The sequence below is a fragment of the Chlamydotis macqueenii genome, chromosome 11 (genome assembly GCF_036417535.1).
Source record: "Chlamydotis macqueenii isolate bChlMac1 chromosome 11, bChlMac1.mat, whole genome shotgun sequence".
In the NCBI taxonomy this organism is placed as follows: Eukaryota; Metazoa; Chordata; class Aves; order Otidiformes; family Otididae; genus Chlamydotis; species Chlamydotis macqueenii.
The window spans coordinates 13,699,467-13,713,042 of record NC_141566.1 but is presented as its reverse complement, the minus strand read 5'-3'; the positions used below and the strand labels follow the sequence as shown (position 1 = coordinate 13,713,042).

Sequence of the window (13,576 nt, the reverse complement as noted above, 5' to 3'; positions counted from 1 at the left end):
CAAAAGGCACATTTGGAGCCTGGGAATTCTAGTGAAAAGCAACTCCTAGGAGGCAGCCAGGCGCACAGACACACGGCTGTGGGGTCCCGGAGGCACAATTCTCCTGTGCTATGATGCCATGGGCACGTCTTGCATGTCTAAGTCTTGTCTGAGCAAGAACAAGAGTGGGTCCCACAGAGGTAGTTAGGAAGGGCCAATACAACCCCTACAAAGCATTGCAAAACATTGCACCGCTGCTGAGGATTAGGAAACCCGGGGCAGGCACCCCAAATCCTGGTGTTAGTGAGCGCAGCAAACACAGTCAGCTGAAGTCTCTCAAGCATCACTGCTGACTGACTGAGATCATTGCACCAGTGACCACCCAGCCTAGAGGGAGCAGAGAGCAGACTGGGGCTGTTTTCACATGGCCAACCCAAACCCAAGTCAGCTCTCCAGGGAAGATATAACTCACCCAAAAAGAAGACGCAAGTGCTTTGTATTTTGACCTTGGCCAAGTCTGTCAGGGCATCCCCAACCGCGGCAGTGAATCAGCTCTGCTATTCACCCTGCTTTCTGGGAAGAGAAAAATCCATAATTGTCGTGATCAAGAATAATCTTTTAAAGGCTTCACAAATTACTCGGCAGATTCAGGTATTAGTAATTGGCAGCTATGCTCCGGAGGCAGCACAGCCCTGGAAGAAGTTTTGAGGTTGCAGTGACCTGGATTCCCACATCTTGGGATCAGGACACTTGAGATTAAACTGGACGCAAATGTAGGGGAAAATATGAATTTCCCCTCTCCCTCCCATGACTGGCAAGCTTTGGGATCTCCTTGCTGTAGGGTGAGCAGAACTCATGGGTCCAGAGACTGTCCCACTCTGTCCTGCACCCTCAGTGCCCCAGGGCCTTTGTCACTAGCAGGAGGAAAGCTTTGCAGAAGTTACTTCAGCAAAGCAGGCTCTTCCCTACGGAAAAAAAAAATTAAAATAATTTTGACATATAGGTATTTTCTAACAGAATTTTACTGAAAATTTTCAGACCAGCTCTCATTCCTCTACAGACATTTCTTTAATTTTTTTTTTCCTCTGACACCTAGAGGCAAAGGGGAGGAGGAGAGTGGAATGGGATGGGTTACACCTGGGGTCTGGTGTGTGGCTACACTGCAGTCTCGTGAAACGCAGCCCTGAGCCAGAGAGACGCTCTGATGCTCTTGGGAGGTGGGTATTTTTTTTTATGTTTTTACCATCTCCCCCCCACCCCCCAGGGAGCAGCTGAAAGATGCATACACAAAAGCTCCAGGGGTCATAATAAAGATTACAATCTACAGTCTTCTAAAATTAACCACAAACTCAATCAGTCTTCCCACTTCTTGTGGGAGTGGAGGAGCTTTTTGGACTGGATTTTTTTTCATTTAATCTATTTAATCTTGTTTGTTTGTTTTCCAGGGCTTAATCAATCCAAACAGCCTTTACTGGACAGAAATGCCAAGATCCTCTTGTCTCTTCTAACCAGAGGGCATTTACCTCTGCAGTAACAAATGAAGATTTTTTTTAAGACTGTAATTAGGAGAAGCGGTATTGCACCAAATAAACTTCTGGTGGTGATCCAGAGTGAAAAGTTTTGGGTCATGACCTCTTCAAAACTGAAGAAAATCCCTATAATTAAGTATCAAACTACTGCCGTAGAGTTGCATAATTAGGTTTTATATATATATATATGCAGGCATAGAAGGTCCCTGCTTAGAAGGCAGCCTATGGCTGCAGGAACTTTAAGTTAAATGAGCACTCTCATAGGAAAAACATTCAAAATGTATCTATACATTCAATAATGTGGCAGCGTATCACAGGAACAATGTGACTTTGCCTTCTGTATAATGATCTCAGGTATAAAAAGCAATCATGATTACATAGTTAATTACAGCTTTTCTATTCAATAACAAAAGAAGATCCTACTCTGCTTTAATTTTAGTGTCAAAAAGAGGAGGTAGAGAATGAAAAAAGACCAAGGTAAGACGTGTACAATTTTACTAAATATAATCAGTGGCGTAACCAACCCCCGGCTGGCATATAGAAAAGAGGATATTTCATGCAAATGGGAAGCCCAGGAATTATTTCCTTTCAACAGTTGATACCCGGTTCATTCCACAGGGCCGTTACCTGCCTTTCCACACCCCACCCTATGAATGTTGCATTTCATCTCCTCCTACACCCAACCAAACTTGTGATCCCCAGTCCGCTCCCGTCGGCAGCGAAAGGACTTCTGCTCCAAGCTGTGCAGGCGTCCTTTGTGCACTGTATCTACAGTTACAGATCAAAATAAGCAGAAATTCAGTGGACACAAGGGGTCAAGCAGAACCCCTTTAATGGATTACATTTTTGCCTACCCTACTGTCATCACAGAGAAAAGGCTTACAGCTTTTCCCCAAAACACTAGCTTCTGTATGTCGATATTTATGAGAGCAACATAACAGCAGTGGGGAGCACAGCTCAGTCCAGACTCATGCAAAATTGAGCCTTTTTTTTGCTTTCAGAGTAGCCATATCCATCTCTCCAAAATTTATAGTTCAACTGAGCTTACTCAGTGCAGTTTTCAGCTTGTACCCACACTGTAATTGTCAGTGCAACTCAGGGCCCCGTTATCTAGGGATATGGGAGGTGCTGCCCTCAACCTCCTAACAGCTTGTGAAAATATGCACACAAAATGTTTTATTTGCCTTCGCTTCATTTGGCTTCCACTCTTCAGGGTTCTTTTCAACCAGCTGAAAGCAGAACTGAGCAGCCCTGAATTTCATCTTTTGTCACCTCAACAGCACAAGAGAATGCTCGGTGCAGCGCTATAGAAGCAGAAGATGACCTTGTTGCTGTCAAAGTGCCACCCTAGATGGCCAGAGCCTAGGCCAGGTCCCAGCTCCGCTGCGCACACTCGGTGCATGTGGTGATGCCCTGTGCCTGCTCTGGCAGTGTCTGCAGCCTGGCAGGGTGCAAGGTGCTCGCACCCATCTGTTTATTTGCTGCCACAAAGCCTGGGTGCAAAGTGAGCCCTTGGCAGGTAGGGTGAAGGAGGCCTGCTCTGATGAGGAAAGAGGGCGATCACAGCCTGTGCTGTCTCTGGGGACATAGATGCTAACATGAGAGCATGCAGTGCTCTTTTTAGCTGACTGCAGATGCCTTTAGGGCTCAAAAGCGTTTCCTTGTGGCATGAGTTCCCCTGGGAGTTCTGCCCCCAACTGCATCTCAAACACTGCCTAGAAATGGTTTTCTGTAGGTGGGAGCATTGAGGTTTCATGTTCTGTCAAATATATCAGCAACACTGCTGAACTCTTGCAGATGAGCATTTCATCAAACTCTATAAAAAGGAAAATGCTTTTGCTTTTTGGGAAGTGGGGATGCTTTCAGGGAGAGACAGGACTGCTAGTGGGTCACAGCTCGATGCTGAAAACTCTGCTGCTCATAAGGGACAATTAACTAAGTGCCTTGTGGACTTTTAATAATAAATGCATAAATAAATAAATAATCTCATCAGAACCTTCCCTGAACGCTTGAGTTTTATCCTTAGCTTTACGCACCTGGGAATCTTTAGCGTAACTCATAGCAAGAGCCTCTAGCAAGGGGAGCACAGCAGACGGGTGGCTGCGCCTTTATATGGAGAAGGTCCGTGTGGTACAGCATTGGCGTACTGATTTTTTAATAGTGCATGGGTTTTCTAAATGGTGTCTGGTGGACACGATGCATGTATTTTACAGCAAAATTCAGGGGAATAGGAAGATGCATTTGGACTATGGAATTTACATATTTTGATACTCTCTTCTTCCTTTCTCACTCCTGGCTAAACCCGAGTCACTTTGTAGTTTGGTATAATGTAACATAGTGTGACCACTCCGAAACTGGCTGTTTTGTCTAAGATTCATAGTGCTTAGAAATACAGGTAGAAGATAAGAAGGGGGGAAAAAAAAAAAAATTAAAAAAAAAAAGAGGAACTGTCTTCTCAAGTACTCAGTTTTATATCCAAACCTGCAAGAAGAAGTGGTACTTCCCCTGACTTCATAGCACTGCACGGTCTCACTTTGGCATGCTTCTGGCCACAGCTGGGGGAAGAGCCAGGCAGGGCAGCACAGCAGCCCCTTGTTTCTGACCTAGCACAGCAAGCACACTTAGAAAATAATACAAAATAACATGTACCGTACTAGCAACCTAATAAACAGTTCTCTTTACTTTGTAGGTGTCAAAGCCAGTCATTTTGTGACACAGCATGAACTCTGACAGTTGGTACCTGCAACCACTCCAGTTCTGACAGTCAGTTGGGAAACGGTGTAACGGAGCATTCAGGAGCATCTAAAAACAGAGGGACCAGGAGATCTTGGATGGCAAGAGAGAAGCACCACATCCCATTTCACCCCCAGCTGAAACATCCTGCTTCAGATGAGCCAACAGCCAACGCTCTCTTTGGGTGCAAATCCCACTCAGTAGCCTTTTGGCCATTCTGGAGTTGGCCAGCCTCTCTCCCCTGCTCTCAAAAATTTCTCATTTCACTCCAGTGTGGCACAGAGATGTCTTTTGAAAGCCTAGCTATGCCCACAAAGCAGAGCCTTGCTGGTGCCAGCCCTCGCCATGCCAGCACAGAGATCCGTGCACGGCTCTGCTCCTGCTTTCCTGTACCATGAGGAGACAGATGGTGCAGAGAAATCATAACCAACTCCTAGGAAGCCTCCCTCAATAGGGCTTTGCAATCAAAGGAGCAGATTGAAAGAAAAACATTGTCTAGTGAGATTTTGATAAGTTTTTCAGAGTACCCAGCGACCTTTAACACCGAAGGGCTGGCGAGCAGATTGGCAGGGAACGTATAAAGCGAGCACATTTGTTTTTCTTCACGCACTGTCTACGCAACAGTGATTTTAAACAATTTGAAGCTGCCTACCCTCTTGTCATTTAAAAGTTCATCTATATTCCCCCATTTCAGGATGAATAGCAGTGTGATGAATTTGCCTACCAGCTAAGAGCTCCAGTCCAGCACTGGGCTGGCTGGCGCTATGCCTTGCCCAGAGCCCTGCCCAAAGCCCCACTGGCTTTGTTAAGACTCTCTGAACTCTCATGTCCACATTAGTGGGTCGCAATCTAGGGCTGGGTTTTTTTTTTGCACTGGCTTGCACAAAGCAGACTTATTTCTGTTAGAAATTCTCCAGCTGTGCATTCAAGAAAGATTAGCCTGTGTTTACTGGGAACGCCAAGAGATCTCAGGATGGCATGTGCCAACAGGGGCTGCAAATTGAAAGCCAGATGAAATGTCATCTGTACTGCTCAGCTTCTTACCGTGGAAGCATTTAGCATGTAAATTTACTATGGTCATAGCAAAGGATTTTCTGATTGATCCAGTTTCACATAGGGCAAAGAATTAAAAAAAAAGGTAAATTCCCAGTCTGCAAATCTGGGCAGTTCTCTGAAGCAGCAGAAGAGAAAGGACATGTCAGAGCAAACTGGTGACCTGGAAGATCACCTTCCATGTGGTATTGAAACTACTCTGTTGTTTTGGATGTAGACCTGTTTAGCTTTAACCATACGGAGTCTTAGATTCTGCACAGCTAGAGCAAGATTTATAGTAAATGGGGGTCCCTGCTGACTCCATAACAAGTGAGCATCTAGCTGTGCAGCAAAGTGAGATCCCATAGAAGATCACCAGAGGAAACACACAATGTTGCACAGTACCAGAAGTAAGGACACTCACTGCCAACACCCTGCCAGTTCCTGTGAAGAAGCTGAACTAGTTTGTCCCAGCTGAGTCTGCTTTCTCTTGAAAACGCATGATGAACCTTCCTGGTAAATCAGCCTTTTCCTCTTAAAATTGTTTAATCAAGATTTCTCATGCAGCTGGCCTGAGTGCAGCCTTCCTATTGCATTAATTTATGCAAATGGATGGTGGTATTGATGCAAGCAAAGGAATGAAAGTCATTGAAGCAAGTTTAATTAAAGAGAAAGTCTGAACTTGAGCAAAAGTTAGCTAAACTGAGACATATTGATTAACTGAGCTGTTTTTAATTATTACAAGACAACCACAAGTTTACTTTGATATTGAACAGAGACAATCCTTCAGATCACACTATCGCATGTCTCTGATGTTTCCAATCACTTGGGAGATTGGTTAGGCTAAAACCAACAGAGAAGAACTGCAAGTGAGCAGAGGTCTCCAGTCCAACGCAGGCAGAGCTTCTGTTCTTGATGAAAAATTAAAGAAGATGCTGCTGCACAGCACCCTTCTGTGGGGTGCAGAAGCCATAGCCATCTGTATAACAATTGGCCCCTCGTAGCAGAGCAGGAATGGCAGAGTGGCTTAAATCATGCAATTATACAGCTAATGCATATTTTAAAAAATAAAAGAAAAGAACAAGAAAAATGAGAGCATCACACATCAACATAGAAACTGAAATAAATAAATAAAGGAAGGAAGGAAGACAAACAGAGGGTGCACAGCCATCCCAGAGATGGTGTGGGGAAGGTAAACAAAATGCAATTTTATTTTTTTTTTCCTCCTTTTAACCTTAATACAAACCAGGGGATGGGGAGTCAGCAGCCCCATTCCTGAGCAGAGAGCAGATCCACAAGGCCCTTCTAGGACTGTGACCTGCTCAAGAGGAGGCTACTTCTCCCATCACCTGCACAAGACAACCCTGAGTCCCAGCAAAGATTTTTGGGTGAAGTTTTTAAATATATCTTACCCCAGGGGAACAAGTCACTTCCACCAGAGCTCACAGAGCTCATTTTCTCTACTTAACTTTCTTCCTTTTCAAAGCACACTTTTCCCCCCAAATGAAGATATGTTGCCTGCACATCAGCTCCATCACATGTGATATGACAGAGATGCAGTTGCTAAGCAACTACCAAGGGTGGGGGGCAGGGACAGGACTTTATAAGAATGTTTATAATCATCTGAGAGGGTGTGCCCAGCTGAGAGTTGACTCTGCTGCAATAAGAGAAGCAGAGAAACGAGCCCAACCTCCACACCACAGACGAGGTTTAATCAAAAATAAACTGCTTCCAATAAGTTGTTTAAATATCCTGAACAATCTGATAAACAATGAGATGCAGAGCATAAGCACAAAGCAGCTAGAAAACAGGCAAGAGTTTTAATCATGGCAAACTGTAGCGCAAGAGCAAAAAAATCAGGGCAAACGCTGCCTAAGCAAAACAGAAGAGATAGCATCAGATGTGAAGAGTTAATTGAAATTATCCCAGTGTAGCTGAAATAATTAAGTTGAAGCTTAGTTCTAATGGGAGCTAATTCTCCTCGAAGGAGGCTGCCCTCCAGTGCCAGCCTGGCAGTGTCCCCCTCGCACCCTGCCAGCCTCCACTGCTGCACCAAATCCATCCATTTCACCACAAAATATCCCCACTGCCACAAGACCAGGCACAGCCTTCCTGAGAGCAGCTTCAGGTCTCTGCTCACCTCTGGGACCCCAGGGCTCCGGGGCCCAGGCGCAGCCAGCCCCTGCATGGCACAGAGCTGGAGAAGAGGGGGCCCAGAAGTAGAGGCTCACCCTCCTCTCCTGAGCTGACGGCAGAAGGCAGCAAAGGGAAACACCATGCTTTTGGGGCTGAGGAGTTTTACTTCAGCTACTGCCTCAAGGAAAGATCCTCCCCCCTGAAATAAGGGTGCTTCAGGCTCACCCTGAAGCTAAAGGGTACAGAGCAAACCCCGCAGCACCTCGGGTAGCTGCTGCTTCATACACAGAAAATAACCTGAGAAAGGGCTGTGTCCCTTCATCTCCCCAGGAAAGGAGCTCCTGTTACACCTCCCTCTTTTCACCCTTGTTTCTCACTTACCTTTCCACCCCTGGTCCCCTTCTACTTGCTCCAGCTTCTGCCCGCCAGCATCAACCATCATTTCTCCCTGTGTGTCAGGCTTATATTAATTGGTGCCTTGCAGCTCCTCCCTTATTCCATCGACTCCTGCTGGTATTTTCCCTGCTAATCTTCCTGACCCAGAGGGCCAAAGTCACCCAGTGCTCATCTCCATGAGGCTCTTCCACACTGCCCTGTGGTCAGCTTTGGCCCTCGGCTTCCAGAAGCACCAGAAGTCAATCGCCGGCAGGCTGAAATGATTGGGAGTGATTGCGCTTCAATCAGCAGCTGGCTCCATGGAGTTTAGCAGCTTTGATTTTGCTTGACAGGAAAAAGAGATGTTAGAAATATTCCAACCTTGATCACAGCTGGTCAGGTAAATTTTTGAAAGATTAAATGGAGCAAGAATTATCTTATGAGGGGAAGAGATTTTTTTTTTCCTCCCCAAGCCTGAATGGAATGCTCAGTGGTGTTGTAAATAATATGCTGAAGGCACCTGAACTGGGGTTCACAACCGTAAGAGGAGGAAACCCAAATGATGCTCTGAGTTGGTACAGAGCACAAGGGAAAACTCCACCCAGTCAAGGAGCTTTTGCAATGAGAAATCACCCTTTAAAGGAGATTTTTAGAGTTGCTGCATGACGATGAGAGGCCAGATCCATGTTTAGTTACATCCCTAAACAACAGCTTAAAGAAGTGCTCCTAAAGAATTAGTGAAACCAGAGATGAAGTGGGGGTACAATTGGTGTCCTCAGCATGAGAAGGGAGAGCTGCTTTGCACACGACAGCGAGAAACAAGTCATGGATTCCCATCAAATACTGGTCTCATCTCCTCTGAAACCATCTGATCACTGCTGCACACTTTTCATGCTACAGTAATTAAAATGCAGGCTGAGTCCTTGTTGGCTTCCCTTGGCTAAGTCAAGAGAGCTAAAACCCACTCTCAGGCACTCAAAGTTGTCACTGCTGTTCCTACAGCAGTGTACAGCAGAGCCAGGAACAAAACATCTTGGTGTCCAGAAATCAAGGAGTCTGTCCCAAATCCCCCCATGGCGGCAATTAGGCTGATTTCAAGCTCATCCTTCTCTAACTTAAAGTTATATACAAAAAAATGCACAAAAAATCTGCCCTTCCTCTTCAAATCAACACATTTAAAAATAATAATTTTTGGCTGCATATGATTCCAGCTTTTTGTGTTATCTCCATAACTACCAGGCAGAGCAGAGCTTTCTGCAAGGCTGAGCTTCCCCTGATTTCCAGGCCTACCCTGCACCCAGGCTGGCCTGTCCTAGGGAAAGCTGATGGGTCTATTTGCTAAAATCCAGTCAGTAAGGACACCTTAGTATAAAAAATTACAACATGGGAACATTTCTGGTATGCATAGTTATTGCGGAGAGACAGATTTTTAGTCTTAATATATGGATGCAGGAGAACAGACAACTGCTGAAATTAAGGATACTCACACCTTTCTCTTCTAGACTTTGGAGTTTTTACAAATCAAAGATCTTCTGTTAAAAATTTGAAGTCACTTGAACTTGCAGCTTTTCATTTGTTTTTTGTCTTATTGTTACTGTATCCCGACTTACTCTGGCTATGGAGTCCTTTCATGGTACTATGCTCCATGTCAAATCCCTCTCTGAAAATATGATCTACCGAATTGCACAGTACCACACAGGACATCTGTCTATTAGATTCTCATTCCTTTCATCGTCTTTCACATCAAAACACAAAGCATTTCCAGGCACTCTAGAAAGCCAGCATGGTCTCCACAGCACCCCAAGATCAATCTACAGTTTTAATGTAGTTTTGTCAAAAAATATTAATGCATCTAATGGTAATATAATGAGGCAAGGCTTAATCCAGCTGCATGACAATTAAAGTAGATTAATATTTCACGGGATCTACTCCTTTTGCAAAGAAGTCACTCGCCTGTCTGCATGCCAGATTTGAAGCTATGGTTTTCTATTATGTGAAATTCTACTTTCTGATCAAAAAAGTCTACATCTGACATGAAGAATTTGAGCCAACTTGATTTGCACTGATAATATGCGATAGTGGACCAGCTATTAGAAACATCAGAAGATCCTGGGATGGGTTAAAGCACATAAAAGCTTCTTTAGATTGTGGTTTCAGGTGAAGAGTGCTGTACAGAGGCAACGTCCCTGCATATCACCCTCTGCTATTTTCAAAGCTGGGATAAATCCTTCCCACACTGCTTGTGTAGAGGTACTCTACAACGCTTTAGTTCCCTAAATTTTGTTTCTCTCTTTGCCTTTGTATGTTTTGGGCTGGCACTGAAGGGGGAGAAGGTACTCAAACAGCCTTGTTCTTTGAAGTCTTTGGAGGCTGCAGCTGCTGGGAGAAGCTTCGATCTGCACAAGGCGACAGCACAGTATTTAATCTTTTTTTCTGGGCCCACTGTGCTCAGCTCGCTATGCTCTCAGTTCTGACATCTATCTCCTGAAGCCTTCCACACCTCCTTTATCCTACATGAGTCCCCCAAAAAGAAGGGTGGGATGTGGGTTTTGCTGTCTTTAATTCTCCAGTGTGTCATGGCTGGAGCTTGGGCCCACTGGAGGCACGCAACGGGGTCTGGGAAGTAGCCAGAAAGGTCCTGAGCTATGGCAATGGAGGAAGGCAGGCCCAAGTAGCAGCAGCTGGTAGGACAGTGGTCCTCTTTACACCACTCCTTGTACCAGGCTCCATTCAAATTGTTTTCCACATCTGTGGATGTACCTCTACAACGACAGCAGTTCTTGCATGGACCTGCAGTTCTGATTGCATGTGGTAAGCATGGAGGGTTTGAACATTGCCCAGAGAGAAGGGCGAGGACCTATTTGAATTGAAGGATGTATTTTTCCTCTTGTCAATGAAGTGCTATACCTCTTTAAGAGTATTTCACCGTTTATTTTTGTGGTTCCTGGAAAAAACACTGGAGAGTCTTTTTTTCCTGATGGGTAGAAAAACGTCTGGAAAAAGGATGACAAACTTGTTCCTCTAGTAAAATCAAGTGATTCATGTAAATAAGTTTTAGACAAATGAGTTATAGAAATCAGACAGCAATATCACTAACTCCAGCACAGTACAGACATCTGTACATTTGGGGTAAAGGAGGCTGTTTAGCCCTAGTCGCCACACAGTAGCTCGCCCTCCCTCCTCCTCAGTGGGACAGGGGAGAGACTTGGGAAGAACGGAAAATTCATGGGTTGAGATGAAGACAGTTCACTAAAATAACAGAGGAAAATTACAATAACAACAAAATTTGGGATACTAAAATACACAAAATGAAGGATGGACAATTTCTCACCCTCTGACATCGCAATGACTGATACAGCCCACCCCGATCAGCAATCATGGAAATGAAACTGAGCAGCAAGCAAAGGAATGACAGAGAGATGCCTCACCCCAGCCAACCCCCTCTTATATATGAGTGTGACGTTTATGGCATGGAATACTTTCCTTGGCCAGTATGGGTCAACTGTTCAGGCTGTATCCCTCCTAGCCTCCTGCACCTGCACATTAGCGAGACCTGGAAAGCCAGACAGTGTCCTTGGTCTCATTAGCAACAACTCATTTAATCAGGATGTTTTATCAACATTCTTCACATGTGAAATCCAAAACACATCAGCTACTGAGAGGAAAATTAACTCCATCCCTGCTGAAACCAGGACAGAGGCCTTTCACAGCTGCTGGTGAAGACAACCCTGTACACTCTCTGCGTGACACAGCCCTACTTGCTGGAGGCCCAGACTGGAAACACACGTGCATTTCTGCTTTCTTTGGAACGTCTCCTTGGCACCTATTCCCCACCCAAATTGACTTCCATTTGCCATGTCCCTGAGCACCTTGGCTGAGCAGAGGGGACCAGGAAGGAACCATTCACTTCAGCAGCCAAGAAAGAAACTGGAAGGGAGAGAGGTCCACTGTGCCTGTTGGAAGACATGCAAAGAATCTCCTGCAAGGACAGGAAACTCTCAAACCCAGCACCATCTACCTTGGAAGCCTGGCTCTCTCAATGTCCAGTGCGCAGTGAGCTGCAAAGCCCAAGCAATGCTGTAAGCCAGGCAATTGCTCTGACATGCCTGGGTGTGTTTGCTTTCCTGTTGCTTTATTTAATTCATGAAAAATGCAGGATTTCACAACAGTCCTTTTATCACCATAATGCTGCAGGTAGAAAGACAAACACAAACAACAAGAGGCAATTTTGTGTACCAGAGAAAAGAAAAGGCCCTGACAGAGCAATGCCCTGAAAAAAGATAAATAATAAGCAGTTGGGAAAGCAGGAAAGGAAGTGAAAAATGCTGGTGATGGAAATGAGAGAGTGCAACAGCGCAAACACTTCCCAGCCAGGGGATGCTGCAGTGCAGGGCGATCAGCACACAGGAACTGGCTGGTCTGTGCTCAGAAGGTTTCTGTTCTGGCTGTGATAAAGCCTGTTCTTGCCAGAACAGTGAAATTGGCCCAAGAAGCCACCCCTTCCTCATGTGTCTGCCCAGGCATCCCCAAGGAGGCCACGTACACTTCTGGTCTATCTACCGCAGTTCCTCTGTGAATGGACCAGAGCTCGCCAGTGCCTCCAGCCATCACTTCAGACAGATTTGACCGGGTATCCAACCATGAGAATGTAATTTACAAACAACCCATCAATTATCCATCTGCTAAAAAAGCAGAGTCAATTAGACACCTCCTGGGCTCCCTCGGTCAGTGAAACACTCCCAGGTGGATGGAACCAGCAGTGGATTGTTCTTCACATCTCCTGTCTTTGTGCTTGTGGGATCAAAAGCCTCATACTAGAACTGTTTTAATTCTTATCTGTTTGCTTTTCACATTTTATTCCAGATCTGGGACCAATTTAATTTAAGTACTGACGTGCAGTAAATACATACTGTATGTTGATAAATTATTAGTCGTCTTACATAGCATGCCATTTTGTAAGCCCGTAGAGAGCTACTTACCATGCCCCATCGCAAATCAAAGGGCTTTTGCTTAATAACTCTATACCCAAATGTGCTGAGTGAACTACTGTTCTGGTTTTGTTAGTGAGGGGGGGGCTAAGGTGGTAGCTTCTGTAGGAAACTGCTAGAAGTCGCTCCACTTTGTTTAGTGGACTTGGCCAGGCCTGCTGCTGGCCAAGGCCGAGCCAATTGGTAGCAGAATGTCCCGTGATAACGCGTCTGCGATAACATATTTAAGTAGGGGAAAACAGAAAAAGTAGGAGAGAAGATGTGAAGCAGCTGAGCAGGGGCAGAGAGGGGGAGGTGTGAGCCTTGTGGGTCTTGCAGGCCTCACCCTCTGGCCTCCCGCCGGGCAGCCAACTGGGCCCAACTCAGCTCGGCCTGGCTGCAAGAATTGGAGAGGAGATGAGAAGTTGAAGTGAATAAGATGTAAAAAGGATCCTGAGAGGTGTCTGCCAGCCTGTTGTGAGGAACGGCTGCAGGTGCCAAGGTCAGTGAAGAAGGAGGGGGAGCAGTAATGCTGCTCTTGGCCAAGATTCCCCTGCAGCCCGTGGTGAAGACCATGGTGGAGCAGGTTGTCCCCCTGCAGCCCATGGAGGTCCACAGAGGGGCAGAGATCCCCCTGCAGCCTGTGGAGGACCCCACGCCAGAGCAGGTGGAGGCCTGAAGGCAGCTGTGGCCCATGGAGGGCCCGCTGGGACAGCTGTTCTGGAGGGACTGCACCCCGTGGAAGAGATGACCCACGCTGGAGCAGTTTCACGAAGGACTGCAGCCCGTGGGAGGGACCCCACGCTGGAGCAGAGGAGGAATGTG

General features: G+C 45.8%; 1 long non-coding RNA gene across 1 annotated transcript in view; it reads right to left on the bottom strand.

Annotated features, from left to right (window-relative positions):
• Positions 1-12,920, bottom strand: part of LOC147599402 (uncharacterized) — a 48,636-nt gene extending 35,716 nt beyond the window's left edge. The window contains exon 1 of the long non-coding RNA XR_015259731.1: positions 7,791-12,920. This is a non-coding gene — a long non-coding RNA (uncharacterized LOC147599402). The remainder of the gene's footprint in view (positions 1-7,790) is intronic.
• Positions 12,921-13,576: the final 656 nt, after the last annotated feature.